Genomic DNA, 19,693 nt, shown 5'->3' on the forward strand with positions numbered 1-19,693 from the left:
TCAGTGCAAATGTGTCTTGTTTCTATGGGATCTATTTTAATATCACAATTCAGTTGGTCATCCTGGATCCCCATAGGTATATTACGACTTTTAAGGATAATTCCAAGCCATTTTACACAAATAAAATATACAAAAAAAGACAAAAAACCTTGCCCCACCAGCGCTCCTCCCCCCCTTTACATATTTTTCATTGTTGGTTTAGCTGTTGTTTATTGTTGCTGTTGAGTTCTTTGTTGTTGCCTCTTTTTCCTTCTTTCTTTTTTCTTCCCCTTTCTTCTTTTAAATTGATATTAATAGCTCCTAGAAGGACTCCTGCCAGCTTTCTTCTTCTTCTTTCTTCTTCTTCTTCTTCTTCTTCTTCTTCTTCTTCTTCTTCTTCTTCTTCTTCTTCTTCTTCTTCTTCTTCTTCTTCTATTTATTTATTTATTTATTTATTACTTTTTCCCAAAAGAACCACAGAATCATCTTGTTTTGCCTCATAATTTGAGGAGGAATGGGGAGTGGAAGGTACCAGGAGCAAATAGTCGCATGAACATTGAAAGGAAATAAAAAATAATCAGATCTAAATACCAAACCCAAAGTCAACAAAAACAGAATCAAGATAACCAACCTACAACAGTTATATACAAAAGGGACCTGTTCTTCCCTCCTCCCTTCGTACTCCAGGGGGGAGGTGCATGGGGAGGAGGGCGGGCAGACATCTGGCTTCCAATTTCCTCTTTGATTCTGGAGACCAGCTCTTGCCAGGTATAGGGTTTGGGGAGGCCCCATACCAGAGCTTTTCTCCCTAGCCTGGGGAGTGCTGGGAGGCTTGGCAGGCCCCCAGCCGTCCTTGCCTTTTTCCACTGACTCCAGGCCTTCCCTGGGTGCCAGCTCAGATGGCCAGAAGTGGGTTCAGGTGGACTCTTAGTGGAGTCTTAGTGGCTTCCCCCCTCCCTCCGTACTCCAGGGGTGAGGTGCATGGGGAGGAGGGTGGGAAGACATCTGTCCTCTGGTTTCCTCCTTGATTCTGGAGACCAGCTCTTGCCAGGTATACGGTTTTTCTCCCCTGGACTTCAGTCCTTCCCTGGGCGCTGGTCTAGGTGGACTCTTAGGGGTCAACAGGCTTTCTCCCTATCTCTCCCTACACTAAAGGGAATGTGTTCTGGGAGGAGGGTGGGCCATTCTAGCACTGGTTTATGTTGGGACAGTCAGTGGAAATTTTTCTCCTTGTTTTCATATTGATAGTATTGTGTGCATATATTCTATATATCCATAATCTCCATCTTGTATTGGGACCTTGATACTGCCCTACAAAGCTCATTTCTAATATTTTACTGCCTCAGTCCCAACCCTTACTTCCCCCCCCCCATCCTCCCATGTAGGTGCAGCTAATGACATGAAGCTCACCACATAGAGTGATAAGTGCAGTTAGAGAAATAACTACACTGAAAACTATCATAACAATGTAAATGAATGAGAGAAAAAGAAAGCCTGTCTCGAGTACAGGTGTGGGTGGGGTGGGGAGTAGGTAGATCTGGAAAATTGGTGGTGGGAATCCTGCACTGGTGAAGGGGGGTGTTCTTTACATGACTGTAATCATACAACTACAATTATATTTGTAATCACGGTGTTTAAATAAAGATAATTAAATAAAACAGAACCTGTTACACTAGCAGTTCAGGGTGCAAAGAGAGAATATGGGAGGCATGCCCGAATCAGGGGTTGAGGGAGGACTACACTGTTGGTGGGAATGGCCCTGATTCATTTTCACTATGTACCTTAAATATTACTGTGAAAGATTTGTAATTCACATTGGTCACAATAAAAATTTATATATATATATAATTTTTCCCAGGACAGGTATTATCATACAAAGGATAGTTTTATTATTGACACGTTGCCATGGAACATATTGGGCATCATTATCCTTTCTGAGATAGGAGAACACAACAAAACTGATAACTAGAAATCAAATTTTCAGGGAGCAATGTATACAGTTTTTTAAATTTTTTCGTTTGTTACTTAGAAAAGTGGGTATTGTCAAAAAACTTACACATTCACAACTGCTGTTTTAGATATCTGCTGAATCATGTGTCTTTCTTTCTATCTACATTCTCAACGGGCCAACAGAGTGATCAATATACAACATTGTTCCATTTATAACATCCTAATCTTCATTAAAAAAAAAACTCATTTCTAAAGTCCATACTTAAAATAAACTTTCTTGATTACCCAGGGAAACTAAGACTGGTTGTGCTGTATGCATCAGTGCTTCCTGCTTTATTTCAATCAAAATCCTGACTTCTTATTACTGAACTATGTTGTCCATTCTGCTCAACTCTGAAAGACTAGAAAGCAAAATCTATGTTCTAATATTCAGGCTTTATTAATCCAGAGGCTAGTTTTTATTGCACTCATTGTTCACAAAAATAAGTTTCTTGGAATTATACAGAACAGAGGGCATATTAAAGTAGCACAGATTAAATGGCTGACAACAGAAATTTGATTATTCTGCAAAATTAAGTCCAAGATTATGGTGCCAATGTTCTAGTGAGGTTTCTCTTATTAGATTATTGGTGGGCAACTGCCTTTTAAATCTGTGCTCACATAGTTTTTTGCCTTTGTGTAAAGGGGGTGACAAAGAGAGAGGAGAAGAAGAGAAGAGAAGAGAAGAGAAGAGAAGAGAAGAGAAGAGAAGAGAAGAGAAGAGAAGAGAAGAGAAGAGAAGAGAAGAGAGGAGAGGAGAGGAGAGGAGAGGAGAGGAGAAGAGAAGAGAAGAGAAGAGAAGAGAAGAGAAGAGAAGAGAAGAGAAGAGAAGAGAAGAGAAGAGAAGAGAAGAGAAGAGAAGAGAAGAGAAGAGAAGAGAAGAGAAGAGAGGAGAGGAGAGGAGAGGAGAGGAGAAAAGAGAAGAGAAGAGAAGAGAAGAGAAGAGAAGAGAAGAGAAGAGAAGAGAAGAGGGGAGGGGAGGAGAGGGGAGGGGAGGAGAGGGGAGGAGAGGGGAGGGGAGGGGAGGAGAGGAGAGGAGAGGGGAGGGGAGGAGAGGGGAGGAGAGAAGAGAGATGAGAGAGGAGAGAGGAGAGAGAAGAGGAGAGGAGAGGAGAAAAGTGAAGAGGAGAAGAGAGGAGAAAAGTGAAGAGGAGAGGAGAGGAGAAGAGAAAGGAAAAGAGAGGAGAGGAGAAAGGAAAGGAGAGAAGAGAAAGGAGAGGAGAGGAGAGAAGGAAAGGAAAGGAAAGGAAAGGAAAGGAAAGGAAAGGAAAGGAAAGGAAAGGAAAGGAAAGGAAAGGAAAGGAAAGGAAAGGAAAGGAAAGGAAAGGAAAGGAAAGGAAAGGAAAGGAAAGGAAAGGAAAGGAAAGGAAAGGAAAGGAAAGGAAAGGAAAGGAAAGGAAAGGAAAGGAAAGGAAAGGAAAGGAAAGGAAAGGAAAGGAAAGGAAAGGAAAGGAAAGGAAAGGAAAGGAAAGGAAAGGAAAGGAAAGGAAAGGAAAGGAAAGGAAAGGAAAGGAAAGGAAAGGAAAGGAAAGGAAAGGAAAGGAAAGGAAAGGAAAGGAAGGAAAGGAAAGGGAAGGGAAGGGAAGGGAAGGGAAGAGGAAAGGAAAGGAAAGGAAAGGAAAGGAAAAGAAAGGAAAGGAAAGGAAAGGAAAGGAAAGGAAAGGAAAGGAAAGGAAAGAAAGGAAAGGAAAGGAAGGGAAGAGGAAAGGAAAGGAAAGGAAAGGAAAGGAAAGGAAGGGAAGAGGAAAGGAAAGGAAAGGAAAGGAAAGGAAAGGAAAGGAAACAAAAGGAAAGGAAAGGAAAGGAAAGGAAAGGAAAGGAAAGGAAAGGAAAGGAAAGGAAAGGAAAGGAAAGGAAAGGAAAGGAAAGGGTAAAGGAAAGTGGAGAGAGGAGAATAGAGAAGGGGAAGGGAGAGGAGAGGAGGACAGAGGTGAGTCAAGGAGTGTAAAGTGAAAGAGACGACTTGAACTTATGCATTTGAAAGGCATAACTAAGTCCTTTAAGTATGAGCATATATTCAGTTGTACTCCTGTTTAACAATGATAGCGAGTTTATATTATTTTAAATCATCTTCAATGTCTCATCTTTCTTATGTTGGCTTATTTAGAGCTGATATCTTTGACCTAGTTCTCTGAACTAATGCTCCAAGGTAAAAAAAAAATGTGTTGATTTATCACTTGCAACCTCTAAATCAACATTCATTTCTCAAATCCTCTTTATTCGCATAATAAGCCTCTCTCCCAGCCTGATAGTAGTAGAAATAAAATCGCACCAATTAAACAAGTATTCTGCTTATCAAAGTCCTCATTGCAATACATTGGACAGAAAGTAATGTTCTCCTCTTTTATTTTCATAAGTATATATAGAATTGAAATATTGGCATCAAATACAAATTGGTTAGATTTAACAACCAGCATGAAGATAGAACTAGTTTATTTTTCTAAATCCATAGGACGTGGTTGAGAAAAAAAAAAAACAATGTCACCAAAACTTTATAAATGTTCAAATGATTAGAAACAACATATTCATAATCTCCTTTGCCAAGGAGATGTTTTAACCATTATCATTTCACAGATGACTGAAATATTAATTTTTCACCAAAGGTAATTCAGCAGTTAAATCACCAATACATTTCAGAAGCTCCATCCTCTGAGTTTAGAGTCTGTTTTTTTCTTGTCAGTAAATGTGTGAAAAAGTCAAAATCTTCACTTTTGTGCATCTCTGAAATTTACACCTTATTTAACAAATATTAACTTCATCTCTTTGTTCACAATAGTCTTGTGAGTTTTCATAAGAAATTGGCTTGTTTGTAGGAGAATAACTCTGACATGATTCTAACTTCAAGGATTTAATTCTGAGTATCAGCAACTTGTCCCAGTAAAGTTCAGTGTTTAGTGAACACCACTAGACATCCAGTAAATGATGCAAATGTTGGGGAGACACTGACCAGAGTAAGGATAAAAGAACCAAAGGAAGTGGTGTGTGTATGTGTGTGTCAAAGAGAGTTACTGTAAAGATATTATTTTACAAATTGGTAAAAACCTAACAGAAGCCTATTTTAAAATGTAATGCAAAGCTTAACAAAGAGATAAGATTTAATAAGAAAATGATTTAGTCAGCAGAACAAAACATAGTTTTATTAAAATTAAGTTATAGACAATATTATTATAATATCTGATGAGCGTTCAACATTTTTACAAATAAAGTTTACACATAAAATCTCTGGGCACAGGAAAGTAACTTCTTTAGTTAATATAAAATTTGAAATGTTTGCATGTATAAAATGGAGCAAGGAAAGTCTCTTCACCAAATGGAGCTGGCACAATTGGCCAGCCACTTGCAAAAAAACGACTTCAGAACTTGAGCTAACACCATGCACCAAGGCCCAATGCAAATGGATTAAAGACCGCGATATCACATCTGAAACCATAAGGTATATAGAACAAAACTTCAGTAAAACACTCCAAGACATTGAAACTAAAGGCATCTTCAAGGAAGAAACAGCACTCTAAAAAAGTCGAGGCAGAGACACACAACTGGGACTATATTAAGCTGAGAAGCTTCAGCACCTCCAAGTAAATAATGCCTAGGATACAAAAGCCACCCACAGAATGGGAAAACTATTCACTCAATAGCCATCAAATAAGGGAATAATATCTAAGATATACAAGGTACTGTCAGAACTTAACAAGAAAGAAACATATAACCCCATCCAAAAAATGGGGAAAAGAAATGAACAGACACTTTCTCAAAGAAGAAATATGAATGGCCAAAAGGCACACGAAAAAAATGGTCCACATCACTAATCACCAGGGAGATGCAAATCATAACAATAATGAGGTACTATCTCACACCACAGAGACTGGAACACATCACAAAGGACAAGAACAGCCAGTGCTGGTGGGAATGTTGAGAGAAAGAAACTCTCATTCATTGCTGGTGGGAATTCCATCTAGTCCAGCCCTTATGAAAAACAATATAGATATTCCTCAATAAACTGGAAATTGAGCTCCCATTTGATCCAGCTGTACCACTCCTAGAAATATACCCTAGGAACACAAAACTCCAATACAAAAATCTCTTCCTCCCACCTATATTCATAGCAGAATTATTTACAATAGCCAGACTCTGGAAACAACCAAGACGCCCTTCAACAGATGAATGACTGAAGAAACTTTGGTACATATACACAATGGAATATTAAGCAGTCATCAGGAGAGATGAAGCCATGACATTTTCCTATACATGAATGTACATGGAATTTATTCTGCTGAGTGAAATTAGTCAGAGGGAGAGAGAGACACACAAGATAGTCGCACTCATATATGGATTTTAAGAAAAATTGAAAGCGCTGAAATAGAGATGAGGACTCGAAGAACGGGGTCAAAATATGAAGCTCACCACAAAGAGTGGTCTGTGCAATGAGAGAAATAACTACACTGAGAACTATCATAACAATGTCAATGAATGAGGGATATAGAAAGCTTGTCTTGAATATTGGCGGGGTGTGGGGAGGGAAGAGATGGGGCCATTGGTGATTAGAAGGTTGCACTGTAAAGGGGGATTAAGAGTGAATATGAGTTTCTTTCTCTCCACATTTCCTGCAGCACTGCGATGTATGCCAATCTCTCTGGCATAAGATGGTACCTTATAGTTGTTTTTATTTGCATTACCTGATAATTAGTGATGTGCAGCATTTTTTCATGTGCCTTTTGGCCATTCGTATTTTTTATTTGACAAATTGACTGCTCATTTCTTCCCCCAATTTTTAATGAGATTAGATGTTTTTTTTTCTTGTAAAGTTTAGTCAGTGTCTTGTATATTTTGAATATTAGCCCATTATCTGATGGGGATTGGGTGAATAATTTCTTCCATTCAGTGGATGGCTCTTGTATCCTAGGCACTATTTCCTTTGAGATGCAGAAGCTTCTCAGCTTAATATACTCTCATTTGTTTATCTCTGCTTCCATTTTTTGGAGAGTGCTGTTTCCTCCTTAAAGTTGCCTTTAGTCTCATGGAGTTTTTTGCCTACATGTTCTTCTATATACCTTATGATTTCAGGTCTATTATCCAGGTCTTTAATCCATTTGGATTTGACCTTCTTACATGGTGTTAGCTGGGGCTGTTTTGACAATTATTGCTTTGTAATACAATTTAAAATTGGGAAAGTAAAGCCTCCCATATTCCTTTTCCCAAGGATTGTTTTAGATATTAGTGGGTGTTTATTCTTCCAAATCAATTTCAGGAGTGGTTGATCCATTTCTTTGAAAGATGTCATGTGTATGTTTAAAGGGATTGCATTAAATCTATACAATACTTTGGGCAGTCTTGCCATTTTAATGATGTTAATCCTGCCAATCTATGAGCAGGCCAGGTTTCTCCAACTCCTTGTTCTCTCTTATTTCTTAGAATAAAGTTTTTTAGTTTTCTCTGTATAGGTCCTTCACGTCTTTAGTTAAGTTGACTCCAAGATATTTTAGTTTGTGTGACACTAATGTAAATGGGGTTGTCCATGTGTTCTCTATCATTAAGGCCATTGCTTTTTGCGTGTTAATTTTGTACTCTCTACTTTGCTATATGAATCTATTGTTTCTAGAAGCTTTTTGTAGTCATTACGGTTTTATAAGTCTAGTATCATATCATCTGCAAACAATGAGAGCTTGACTTTTTCTTTCCTATCTGGATGCCCTTGATATCTTTTTCTTGCCTAATCCCTATAGCAAGGATTTTCAGTACTATGTTGAATGAGTGATGAGAGAAGACAGCTTTCTCTTGTACCAGATTTAGAGGATTTTAGTTTTTCTCCATTGAGGATAGTATTTGCCATTGGCTTGTGGTAGATGGCCTTAATTATATTGAGAAAAATTTCTTTCATTTCAATCTTGATGGCAGTTTTTATCAAGAATGGGCTTGGATCTTACAAAATGCTCTGTCTGCATATATTGATATGATCATATGATTTTTATTTTTCTTGCTGTTAATATTGTGTATTATGTTGATTGATTTATGTATGTTAAACCATCTTTGCATTCATGGGATGAAACCCACTTGATCGTGGTCAATCTCCTTCTTTATGAGACATTGGACCCTATTTGCCAGAATTTTGTTGAGGATCTTTGCATCTGTTTCTCAGGGCTATTGGTCTGTAATTTTCTTTTTAGGCAGCTTCTCTATTTGATTTTGGTATCAAAGTAATGTTGGCTTCATAAAAACTATTTGGAAGTGTTTCTGGTTTTCTAATTTTATGAACTTAACTGGCAAGGATTGGTAGTAGTTTCTCTTCAAAGGTTTGAAAGAATTCATTAGTGAACACATCTGGGCCTGGCTTTAGTTTTTGGGAAGACATTTGATTACTGTTTTAATTTCCTCAATAGTGATGGGGGTGTTTAGATATGCTACATCCTCCTTGTTCAACCATGGAAGATTATGAGTCCAAAAATTGATCCATTACTTCCAGGTTCTAATATTTTGTGGCATAGAGTTTCTCACAGTATTCTCTGATTACTTAGAATCTCTGCAATACCTGTAGTGATCTCCCTATTTTCATTTCTAATCCATTTTATCAAATTTCTCTTCCTCCTTTTCTTTATGAATTTTCCAGTGGTCTATAAATCTTGTTTGTTTTTGTTTGTTTGTTTGTTTGTTTTGCAAAGAAACAAGTTCTGCTTTCATTGATCTCTTCGGATTATTTTTGGGTTTCCACTTTATTGATTTCTGATCTAAGCTTTGTTATTTTCTTCTCTCTACCTGTTTTTGGTTCCTTTCGTTGATCATTTTCTAATTTTATAAGCTGTGTCATTCAGCTATTCACGAGGCTCTTCTTCCTTCCTGATGTGTACTTGCAAAGCTATAAAATTTTCTCTCAGTACCACTTTTGCTATGTCCCATAGATTCCGAGAATTTGTGTCTTAATTGTCATTTTTTTTCCAGAAAAGTTTTGATTTTCTCTTTGATTTTATCTCCGACTCACTATGGTTGTTCCATAGTAGGCTGTTTAATTTTCAGGTTTTAAAGTTCTTCTGTGTCCCTTTGTAGTTCACATCTAATTTCAGAGCCTTGTGTCCAGAGGAGGTAGTCTGCAAAATTTTATTCTCTTAATTTTGGGGAGGTATTTTTATGTGCCAACATGTTGTCTAGTCTGGAGAATGACGCATGTACATAGGAGAAAAATGTGTATCCAGGTTTCTGGGATGGAATGTCCTAAATATATATTTACTAGGCCTCTTTCTTCCACTCCTCTTTTCAGGGCTAGTATATTTTTGGAGGTTTCCGTGGTTGAGCTATCAAGTGGTGAGTGGGCAGAGGTGAGGTCTCCCTCAGTTATTAATATCTTCTTTCAAATTTGTCAAAATTTGTATTAGATATTTTACTGGTCTCTCGTTGGGTGTATATATGTTTAGTAGTGTGATTTCTTCCTGTTGCATATATCCCTTGATTAGAATAAAATGTCCATCTTTGTCCCTTGCAACTTTTCTGAGTCTAAAGTCTGTGTCATCTGATATTAATATGGCCACTCCAGTCTTTTTAAGGGTGTTGCTTGCTTGGATGATTTTCTTCCAGTCTTTGATTTTGAGTCTATGTTTGTTCTGATTGTTCAGGTGTGTTTCTTGTTGACAGCAGAAAGTTGGATTCATCTATTTGATCCATTTTGTTACTCTGTGTATCTTTTTTTTTTTTTTTTTGGTTTTTGGGCCACACCCAGTAACGCTCAGGGGTTACTCCTGGCTATGTGCTCAGAAGTTGCTCCTGGCTTGGGGGACCATATGGGACACCGGGGGATCGAACCGCGGTCCGTCCAAGGTTAGCGCAGGCAAGGCAGGCACCTTACCTTTAGCGCCACCGCCCGGCCCCTACTCTGTGTATCTTAACTGGTTAGTCCATTGATGCCGAGGGAGATGATTATTATGGGATTTAATGTGATTTTGTGTATAAGTTTGGTGTGTTTGTAGGTCAGTCTTGTCTTAAAGTAGACTTTTCAGCTTTTCTTTTAAGGCTGGTTTTGAATTTGTAAAGATTCTGAGCTTTTGCTTATCTATGAAGCTATATATCCTTCCTTTAAACCTGAACTTGAGTTGGACTGGGTGCAGTATTCTAGGTGAAGCATCTATTTCATTCAGTATTGTCACAATATCCCACCACTGTTTTCTGGCCTTGAGAGTTTCTTGTGGCCTCTCTGCTGTAAATATTAAGGATGCTCCTTTGAATGTAATTTCCATTTTTGAACTTTCTGCTTTCAGTATTCTATCTTTATCTGCTGGATTAGTCATTGTGACTAGGATGTGTCTTGGGTGCTTTTCTTCAGGTCTCTTTTAGCTGGTACTCTTTGGGCATTCAGGATTTGTTTGCACGCAGTCTTTAGCTCTGGGAGTTTTTATGTGATGATGTCTTTGACTGTTGATTCTTCCTGGGGATCTTCTTCCTGGGCCTCTGGGACTCCAGTAATTCTTATGTTGTTTCTGTTGAGTTTATCAATGACTTCCATTTTCATTTGTTCACATTCTTTGAGTTATTTTTCCATTTTCTGATCAATTGCTTTAAGGTTCTTTTCCAATTTCTTCTGCTGTATGGAGTTCTTCTGAATCTCATCTTCCAACTCACTGATTCTGTCCTCAGCTGCTGTTACTCTGTTGAAGAAGCTTTCCATTGAGGTTTTCAATTAATCTACCAAGTTTTTTAGACCGGTTATTTCAGTTTGGTGTTTTCTTATTTCTATTTTAGTGTTCAGTTCAGCTTGATCTATGCTTTCTTTGATTTCTGTGAGGATTCTTCATATTTGTATTCTAAACTCCATATCTGAAATATTAATCAGATGGGTCATCAGAGCTATCAACTTCATTCTCTTTGCATGGTGTTTGCCTACAAGTTTTCCCATTGTCACACTTGTGTCTTTTTTCTACATGTTATGGTGGGTTTCATTAGTTAGAAAAAGCACACGTCCACAGCTCTCTGAAGCCCCTTTATGCTATGGAGCCTCCAGGAGAAAGTTTTTGCTGGATCTTTATTGGCCTCCAAGGAGAATTTCCACATGTGTTTTCTTAATAAGAACAAAATTCTAAAGACTAATGAGAAAGATGGTTTTAGCAAATCTTTGATCTGGGCTAGTACAGTAATTAGGGCGCTTACTTCTCATGAAGCCAACATGGGTTCAATCCCAAAACCCCTTATAATTCTTCAAAGGCCTATCAGGATTGTTCCAGAGCATAAAGCTATAAGTAAATCTGAGCACCTGAGGTATGGTCTTAAAACAAGTCATCATCATGATCATCATCTTAATGTAATAGATATTTCCAGTAAACATATAATACCCAAAGACTATCAGTAAAATGATGCAGACACTAATTCATTGCTTTGCTTAGCTAAGATATGGAACAAACCCAAATGCTCAACAACAGATGAATGAATCAAGAAATTTTGGTACATATACACTATAGAATACCACGCAGCTCTAGGAAATTATCAAGCATGCCATTTACAACAATATGATGAGAAAATTGCTTCACACAACTCTATTTAGCCAGGGTTTTGAAAGGAAAGGATATTGGAATCCTTTAAAGAGGGAGCTAGATACACTGTTAACGGGCATAATTTTGTAATTATGTGCAACAAAGACCATCGTTAATGGTAATTAATATTATAATTACTATTGTAATGCATTATTTTGTGTTATAATATATTAAATTTTCATAATATTATACTATTATTTTTAATATTAATTGTAATTAACAATATTATTGATTATAATATTATTATTATAAACCAGAGGAAGAAGGTTAAGAAGAAAACTATACGAAAAACTAGTACAAATTAGAATTAAGAGCAATTTCATAGGTAAAATATTAATAGGTGTTGTTTTCAGACATATAACATGATACTAGATATCTCAAAGGGCAATGTATGAATGGCATGAGTTAGACTCAAAGTTTATGCCACCAACAGCATGGCTGTGAGCCCCCAGAATTTCTGGATTCAAGCACCACGTTTAGGCACTGAATTGTCTAGCCTGCAGCAATAGCTGTGTATCCCAGTTAAAGTTCATTCTTAAGATTGCCTGGGAGGCATCAATTTAATAAAAATCTCCTATATATTACAAACAAAAAAAAATCATCAATACTATTTCTCATAAAATTTGAAATGTAGTGGCCAGAGAAATAGAAGGGAGGTAAGGCATTTGCTTTGCATGCAGAAGGTCAGTGGTTCAGATCCCAAAATTCCATATGATCCTTAAATCTGGGCCCAGGGAGATAGCACAGCGGTGTTTGCCTTGCAAGCAGCCGATCCAGGACCAAAGGTGATTGGTTTGAATCCTGTGTCCCATATGGTCCCCCGTGCCTGCCAGGAGCTACTTCTGAGCAGACAGCCAGGAGTAACCCCTGAGCACCGCCGGGTGTGGCCCAAAAACAAAACAAAACAAAAAATTAAAATGTAATTTAAGACAATAATAGGTTGCAATGTTTTGTCCTTTTATTTGTCAAAGACTGTAAAGTTGGCATGGGGAAATTATTGATAACACAATAGTCTCTTTGAAAGAGAATTTTAAAATAGCAACTAAAGTTAAAAGTGCTTAAATCCGGGCCCAGAGAGATAGCACAGCGGTGGTCCCCCATGCCTGCCAGAAGCTATTTCTGAGCAGACAGCCAGGAGTAACCTCTGAGCAATGCCAGTGTGGCCCAAACCCACCCCCCAAAAAAGTGCTTAAATCCAACAATACGGCTATTCCTTTCTAGGGATTTATCCCACCAGTGTCCTACAAAACGGAAGTGGCCCCATGTGTCTGTGTTGATTGCAGTGTTGCCCATTTAAGCAAAGTCCAAAAGTGACTGAAATGTCTTACTACATTTCAGAAAATCCATACAATAAAATATAGTTCAGCAGGACTCTATGTGATTTATAGGAATGTTTTCCAAATAAGATTGCTAAGGAAAGAAGACACAAAACAATGGGCATAGCAAATAAATGCAAGGTAAATCAAACGTGTATATCAAAATTCGTTTCTAACATTGCAGAAAAAATACCAGACTAAAAACAATAGCCTTTCAGGAGAATCTGAAAAATTATAATCCCACTGTATACCTCTTTAGCTCTCATATTTTAAATTCTTTCAAGATCCTTTAAAATAGAGATAGAAACAAAATGAATCACAGATAATTCTGACACAAAATCAAGATTGGCAAATTTACCTTAAACTAAATCTGCACTACACTGAAGATAAGCAAGCCAAGGTCACTGTGGTCTCTTGATACATAATGGCAATGATAAGAGCAATAATAAAATTTAGACTCAACTGTTATTCTATGTGCCACAGCTTCTGCTGAGCGCTTTACAAGCAGGACCTCATTTGGTCTTCATCACAAACCTATGAAATGAACAGTACTGCTCTCATAATACTGGGAAATCCAAAAGGAAAAGCTATTGCTTCTGACATCAGTCTACCTGCCCCTAGTCTCACTGACTCACCATGCTGAAGTTAGAAAGAGCAACCATTATCTCTCTGTACAGGAAACATGTTATCTTAGTAATTCTGTTCCATTCGGGGAGTATTTTTTTTAATAATTTTATTGAAACCAATGTGAATTACAAATCTTTCACAGTTATATTTAAGGTACATAGTGACAGTGAATTAGGGGCATTCCGACCACCATTATTGACCTCCCTCCACCACTGTTCCAAGCATGCATCCTGTACTTCCACCCTTAGCCCTGTGGACTGCTAGTGTAACAAGTCCCTTTTGTGTATAGCTTGTTGTAGTTTAGGTCTTTGGATTCTATTTTTATTGACTTTGGATTGGGTATTTAGTTCTGATCATTTTTTATTTCCTCTCAATTTCTGTGAGACTGCCCCCAATATGCCACCATCCAGCTCCCAAAGCGAAAGGACACCCTCTCAGTCCCTCACCCCTCGCCCTGGCAAGAAACTACAACCATCACTCCTGCTGACTCATTCTATTAGGTCCTTTTTCTCGCCACCCCTTAACATGCTGCCAGATTCAGCTCTAGAAGGACCCCTGCTTGAGAATAATTACATCTGCAAACCATTTGTCAGACTCAGTAAGACCACTGTGTGGGACAAAAAATGTGCTCTGGGTCTCACCACCCACCCCAAGACTTAATCGGGTTATCTATATTTTCTATATATGTTTAATTCCTTCATAGTATACCTCTTCGTGTGTCTATTTCCAAATGTCAAGGTAGTCTCTTCCTTTTTTTAAAATTTTGTATTTATTTATTTATTTATTTATTTATTTATTTATTTATTTATTTATTGCTTGTTCTGGTTCTGCTTAGCATGAAATTCTTGGTTGGGATAAAAACTCAGGTCAAAATCAGGACACAGAGATTGTATAGCCTGCCATTTTTTACCACCAAAGAACCAACAAACCAACAATATAATATGGCATTTTATAATATATAAATGTTATATAATTATATAAATATAATATAAATATATATTATATCATCTTGTTCTGCCTCATAAATTGAGAAAAAATAAGTGGCTGGTCCCAGGGGTAAGTCTATGGTTTGTAGACCTACAGGTATAGAAGGGTTGCAATGATGAGACCATATAATAGCTCTATAATAGTTAGAGACCATGTCTTTGTATGTTTAGCACAGTGTATGTCATTGCTCCGTGATTAATATTTTTAAATAATATTTTATTTAAACAGCTTGATTACAAACTGTGGTTGGATTTCAGTCGTGGAAGAGAACACCCCCATCACCAGTGCAACATTCCCATCACCAATGTCCCAAATTTCCCTCTGTGACTAATTTCATAATAACCTATTTTGTTCCTTCTACGAGCTCTATCCTAAATGCCATTTATACATGATCTCAATTGTTGTTTATTTATTGCTTTATTCAAGCAAGCAAGTATCAATATTTTCTACTCTATAGTAGGCACTTGAAATAACAAAATGAATGGGGCTGAGAGAGAGAGAAAGAGTTCAACAGGTAAGGCACTTTGTTTGAACATGATCAAGCTCGTTTGACCCACAGCACCAGACATGGTCCATTGAGCACTGCCAGGAGTTATTTCTGAACACAGATCCAGTAGTAGGTTCTAAGTACTGCTGAGTGTGGTCTGACAAAACAAAATAAAATAGGGTGGAATAAGTGTCAAAAATTTTAATAAAGAAATTTTCAAAACAAAAATAATGTTAGTAACATATATTTCCAACTCAATTCAGAATCATTTCAACTCACCATAACTATTTATTTAAAAACTAAAAGCTCAGAGGATCATATATGGTGTCAGGATCAAATCCATTTGATAAGTTTGTATCACACAAACACCCTGCCCATTGAACCATCCCTTCAGTCACTATACTTTAAGATTTGAAAATATGCCTTTTGCTATGGGTCCTACATTCTCTACTTAGTTGTAAAAAGCCCTTTGTGTTTCAAGTTAAGGTCTTCTTTTGGCATATTTCTCCAGTTTCTTTTATTTCAATAACCATTAACACAGTTGTTGGAGGAAGTTTCTCCATGAAAAATTGAACTTTTGCTCCCAGCTAACAAATAGTAGTTCATTCAGTCACCCAAGGCTGGGAAGACATTTATTCCTGAAGACTAGAAAAAACAGTTTCATTTCATTGACAAATTGCTTGTCTACTTGCCTCTGGGATCTAGAAGGCTGGACATTTGGAGTAATTATTTGTAAAGGCAAACTTCATCATCATTTACTATTCTGCTTTAATTAGCTTACAAGCCATAGTTATAATAATGATATCCCCTATTTAAAAGTACAAGATATTTCCCCTGGCAAAGCATATTCACACATTAAGGTACAAAATATTGTGGGTAACACAGTAAAGGTAGATTTCAGTTTTTTTCTAAATGAGCATACTTAAGTTTAGAGAAAGCCAAGAACTCTTAGATTTCTACCATTGAAACAACAGACCCTTCAGTTTAAAAACTTAAACACTTAGATGCATTTCAATGTTTTTATCCAAAAAATGACAACAAAAAAGCTGTATACATGGAATAATTCAGACTATGAAAACAAATGTAAAGGTTGGCATAATTAAAGGACAGAAAAGAAACAATCATGGAACACAAGTTTTCTCAACAAGATCTGTTCTCCCTATAGAATAACTCTCATGTACAGTTATTGCTTCGGGAAAAGTAAAAGTTAACTTGTAATTTAAAAAAAAAACCTTATTGTTGTGCAATAAAATAAGACAAAATCTAGCTACGTTTTTCTTTTAGTCATCAAAGATATAAAAGTGATATAAAAATGGATAAAGCATTGTAAATTCTTTGCTTGTGGCTCCTTAAAAAAGTGATGAGTAAGGGAGTTAGCCTTTCTAGCAGTGGTCCTCAAACTATGGCCCGTGGGCCACATATTGTATTTGTATCTGTTTTGTTTCTTCATTGCAAAATAAGATATAGGCAGTGTGCATAAGAATTCGTTCATAAGACCCTCCAAGGGACTGAGGGACAGTGGACTGGCCCCCTGTTTAAAAAGTTTGAGGACCCCTGCTAGTATAAAGGAGTGTTTCCATCTCTACTCTACACTTTCACATTCCAGGGAAATGCTTGGTGTGAGTCAGGCCTCATAGATTGTGCTAAGAAAACCTACAGAACACAAACGCTCATGTACTGCCAGCCCCACAGGCAGTTATCAAGCTATTTCTAAAGTTCACTTGTTTTGCACAGCATGGGAGATGATCCCTGCCATCCAGTTATTTAGGAGTCTTGGACTCAAGCTGGAGTGAGGAATTGCTCTTTAAAACAAATGAAAATCAGACCTAATCTTATCCCAAGCATTCCAGGACCAGGGCCTTCCCTAGCAGATAAGAACTTCAAGAGGAGAAGAAATAGCTAACCAAAATTATTTTCATTACATGAAATTTACTTAGACAATAAGGGGACATGTTCAAGAGAGAAAAGAGGCTTCTTCAGAGTGGAAAGAGTTGAAAGAGAGAAATATGTTCAAAGTAGAATACGGCCCTGAGTTTAAATACCATGAGAGGACTTTTTCCTGAAGTTCTTGGCATGCAAAAAAATTAATCTAGTGTTATTACAGTAAAATATTTCATTGTTAATTGTCTTATAATAATGTTATATATTCCTCTGTATTTTTTCTTTTTCAGATTTTGTACTGGATGGTATTTCAATTTTATCCTCTCCAAAGGGCTCAGGATTTGCATGGCATGTGAAAGGGATGTGTTTGTGTGTGTGTGTGTGTGTGTGTGTGTGTGTGTGTGTGTGTGTGTGTGTGTGTCTGTGTGTGTGTGTGTTTTCTTGCCTTTGGACTACTTCAGGTCTTGGCTATTTTTTCTTAATTTTTTTATTAGTTCCCCCAAAGTATGTTACCAGGGAACTCCACATATCTGCCTGCAACAATAGCCAAAAAATATTAATCACTTAAAGTAAATAGTCTGATAACAAGATTCTAAAAATCTAACAAGATTTCCCAAAGAAGCAGTAAGAGGAAAATAGACTATCTATTGATTTTTTCATGAAGCAATGCTGCTCTGAGACAACACCAAAATGACTTCAAATCTCCACTTGTCTGATTAACACTGCACTGCAGAGTTATTGCTCCTTCTTATTATAGTCACTCACACATATTTTAATTTTATGCGTCCCACATTTTATATAGACTGCATTGTGCCCTACCATAATGCTAAGCCAAAGCTTTACTTACTATGGTCAAAGAGATAATACAGGGGTTTAGATTCTTATTTTGTACCACATTTGTACCCCAGTACAACTAAGAATTACCCTTAAGCTCGGAGATATAAGAAAACTTTTTCACTGCAGAATGTGCCTTGAACCCTATCCCCACGACCAAATAAAATAGTTTTTCACACCAATATTGATGTCAGCATGGTAGTATAAGAAGTGGATAGAAAGTGCAGATGCCATGTCTATATTCAGCTTGCTCTATTGACTTATTCTGTTCTCTGAAAAGATGTAAACCAAACCATGAAAAATTGTGAGCACATCTCTTATGCAGTTGAAAGCTAGTAATCTTGGGGGGAGAGGACGAGCCAAGTCCCTGCCGTGCTGAAGCCATGCCTGCTGCACCCATCACCCATAATTGCTACTTTATCAGTAGCCCAGCTTTATCATTTATTCTCTGTAGGGACACCAATTTGATCAAAACTCCAGGTATGCCAGTATCTGTACTCTTATCACCAGGACTTTATTGGAGTGGGTGTGAGCCCTCCTCTCCACACCTACTCATACTTCCAGAAGCCCTGGAAGCTGAAAACACTCCCCATAAAAGTTGCAGTAACAGCCATAGTACATAAAATTACTGACATCATGGCAACACTTGCAGCTGTATGACAACTCCGATTCTTTCATCACTGTTATCCCAGTTGGAACACACCAATTTAGATGGCAATGTATAACTGACACTACCTGATATTCAGAAACAAAATAAATAATGAAATGTTCAACTAGTTATAAAGTTCCTATGAAGAGAAGAGGAGAGAGAGAAAGAGAGAGAGAGAAGAGAGAAGAGAGGAAGAGAGTGTGTTGAGTTTAATCCCACACACTGACTGACTGACCCCTTGATCATTATCAAGAATAAACCACTAGCACAGAATAAGAGTAGCCCCTGAACACTGCTGGGCACGGCTCTAAAACAAGAAAAAAAATTTTTTTGTGGGATTTTGAGACTATTGTAAACAAGATGATCATTTCCAATTATGGAGAGGAATTCATTCTTTAGAATTGGTTTTTCATAGTGCTATCGCCTCTAATGTTCTCATATTCTATTGCTCTGTTTTCTTAATGATGATTATCTTCAAAGGTATTGAGAGATATGTTATTGATTACCACTTCTCTGGTGATTGGTGATGTTGAGCATGGTTTTATATGACCCATTAGCCATCTGATTGTTGATCAATATTTAAATAATTAATTCGTTCTAGCTTGGGGTTTAGTTTGGGGTGTTTGGGGGAGAAGTTTGGGAGCAAGGTAACACTCAGCATATTCAATGCTTATTGCTGACTCTCAGGAAACGCTCTTGGCAAACTCAGGATACCATATATGATGTCAGGGATCAAACTCAGGGCAAGTGCTTGCAAAGCAAGTGTCATCCACCATGTTATCTCTCAGCCCTGTTTTGTTCAATTTAATGTATCATTGGATTTCCTTGATACTGGATTGCAGTTTCTTACATAATTTCTTTACTAGCTCCTTATCACATATAAGGGCTCGAAAACACAGCATCCAATTTCTCAGGGTTATCTTTAATCTGCTTATTATTTTTCTTGTTGTGGAAATAAAAATGGATTATTTCCTTTGAATCATGTGTAGAAATGAAACCATTTTTTTTTAACTTTTGTTTATTTTGTGGTCTATAACTTTGTTGAAGTCTGTTATTCCTTGTGGCAGTTCTTTTGTGAAAATTTGAGGTCTTCTAAATACAAAAGCACATAATCTGTGTTAGAAAAAAAGAAAATCATTTAATTTCTGTCCTTTTTGTTCCCTATAGAACCTCTTTACTCATCCTCTCACCTGCATATGTCGTCAACTGGCACCAAAATAAGCTAAAATTACCCTCAAAAGATACTCCTAATCCCAAGAGTGCAACACCTAAGGTTAAAATAATGTAATCTCTGTTCTAAGTAGGTCAAACAGGTACTCCCGAACAGAGATCCCATTACAAATGCCCATTGAATCACACAGCCCATGCCCTCCTGGAGTGTGCAGAGAGAATCCTGGCATTCTCTGGAGAAGCAATCTCAATCATCCCTGGCTCTTCTGAG

This window comes from Suncus etruscus, chromosome 19 (assembly GCF_024139225.1).
Source record: "Suncus etruscus isolate mSunEtr1 chromosome 19, mSunEtr1.pri.cur, whole genome shotgun sequence".
Lineage (NCBI taxonomy): Eukaryota > Metazoa > Chordata > Mammalia > Eulipotyphla > Soricidae > Suncus > Suncus etruscus.